General features: G+C 34.8%; 1 long non-coding RNA gene across 1 annotated transcript; it reads right to left on the reverse strand.

The window, feature by feature from the left end:
- Nucleotides 1-38: 38 nt before the first annotated feature.
- Nucleotides 39-1,517, reverse strand: LOC109585371 (uncharacterized). The gene is made up of 3 exons (XR_002186458.1): nt 1,113-1,517; nt 1,012-1,062; nt 39-75 (listed from the first exon to the last, which is right to left on the reverse strand). It is a non-coding gene; the product is annotated as an uncharacterized LOC109585371 (long non-coding RNA).
- Nucleotides 1,518-2,161: the final 644 nt, after the last annotated feature.

A 2,161-nucleotide genomic window follows, 5' to 3' on the forward strand; every position in this document is an offset into this window, starting at 1 on the left:
CAAATGCAAGACTCTCATAATGTCTGTGTACTTTAAATGGGAGCTGATCCAAAAACCTAGTAGCCTCAGTAACACCTGCAAAGAAATGGCATTAAACCAATTGAATTGAAATTGTCTATGAGCAGTGACCTGTTTTGTAAGGGACGTGTAGGTGTGACTGGTATTTAAATTTTTCATAATTATAATTACTCACATTGTTAGTTCTACTATAATGGGTACACATAAGTCCCTTATTTGGTAAAAATGAATAGCCATAGCTGTAGGCCCTTATGAACATAGTCTCATAGATGTTTGTAATCAGTTACTCACAACCAATAAATTTAGCAGCTTTTTAGCCTAGTTCCTATTAAACAAATTTTTGCTAAAATTTTTTAAAAAGGTCATAGTTTTCCACAGGGTTTGGAATAGTCCTCAGCCTCCTGTCAGTAGAATTTTAAAGTTGCTCAAAAATATGACAAAATATATCCTGCAATGGTATAGTTTGTCAAAACATGGCAAAAAGAGTTCTCATTCTTAGAATTCATCAAAAATGCCTACAAGAGAGTTCTCTATTTTAATTTTTTGATACATACATGTGTATGCATGTCTTTAAGTTGATTTGAATCAAATTTAGATTTTTAATTTATTCTTAAATTTTGCTTTAAAATTTTGGGTAAAAGTTCCTGCACTGTAGTACATGCCAAATTTAGCTAAAATTTAAAGCAAGAGATTTCTCCATTTTTATAATTTAAAAAATAAATATATATATTTTATTATGTTGTGTAGAAAGTTTGAGCTAATAACAATCAAATTTGATTTTTATGAATTTTATTATTTGCACCATAATGTTTGTCAGCTCATCATAAAGCATGCTTTGTAAGAAACCAAGAAAAAGGCTACAAACATTCTGACAAATGGAAGCATGCAAAATCAATGGAGATGTTCTGAAAATGCATGCAATAAAATTAATGCCAATTCACTGTACATGCAATTGATGGCATGCTTATGATGCTATAAAATAATCACACTTACTTGGTATTATCTCTTCATCCTCAACAGTAATTGGAGCAGGGTTTTCGTCCTCTATCATAACAAATTACATTCTAAAAGTAAGGTATAAATGAATTGCTTACTTTTTAACCATGCCTTGCTGTGTATAGGGCAATGGGCAAGTGGTACTATCTTCTTACTACTATCAATGAAACAGATATCAGGACGAGATGAACTGAGGTCATAATGAAACGCTTTCGCAGCCTCAATCACCTGTTTAAAGATGATGTTACGAATATTAGGGCAGTTCTCAACCTTGCCAGAAAAATAGACCTCAAGATGAGAAGTAGCATCAACTAATAAAAGGGAGCCACCAAATTTTGACTTGCAAGGGAGAGTGATGGCATTTCTAAATTGCTATTTGACGTCAATGAAGCATTCACTGCCAATTGCCTCCTCCTGGAGTAAGCGAAGGACCAATCCACAATAGAGGCCTTGAGGGATGACCCTCTCCTTCCACTTTAACACAAAAGGGTCTGTTTTTTTGGAGAATTCTTGTTTTAGCTCCTCTAACTTAAAAGAATTAGCTGTAGCAAGGACACAAGGAAGAAAATATGTTTCTGTCTGTGTTTCAGGTAGCTGTATGATGACCTGCAAACTTTCCAATAGCTTCAGGAAGCTTTCGTAATTGAACTCCATAAACTGAAAGCTAATGTCTTTGAGTAGGGAGTTGTCGAAAATCCCTTTATTCTTCATGTTGTCGTGGGCCATTTTATTTTTAAAATCAATCCCCAGGGCCTCATAATAGTCTGCATCTACAGCAAAAGAAACAGCAATCAACTTGGAAAGCTTTTCGAAAAGAGGCTGAGAATCGAGAAATACGGTATCACCGATGATATCAGGAAAATAAAGAAGGGCAGTAAGGTGATGAAAAAACTTTAAGGCTGAATTGACATCACGTGGAGTCAGAGAAAGCTTAGCTCCAATCGCATCACATACTGATTTTTTCAATATGCCTCCCTTCATTTTGCTTTCCTCATTAAGCTTTAACTGAAATAAAAACCACTTTCTGGGTATCCTTGCTTCCATGTATGATTCACAGATTTTATGTCGAATATCATCGGCTATTTCTTGCTCTTGGGAGCTTCGACCAAGGGTATTAACTGGAAAAATTAGGGCATCATTTTTGTAT

The sequence above is a fragment of the Amphimedon queenslandica genome, unplaced genomic scaffold, assembly GCF_000090795.2.
Source record: "Amphimedon queenslandica unplaced genomic scaffold, v1.1 AMPQUscaffold_13076, whole genome shotgun sequence".
NCBI lineage: Eukaryota > Metazoa > Porifera > Demospongiae > Haplosclerida > Niphatidae > Amphimedon > Amphimedon queenslandica.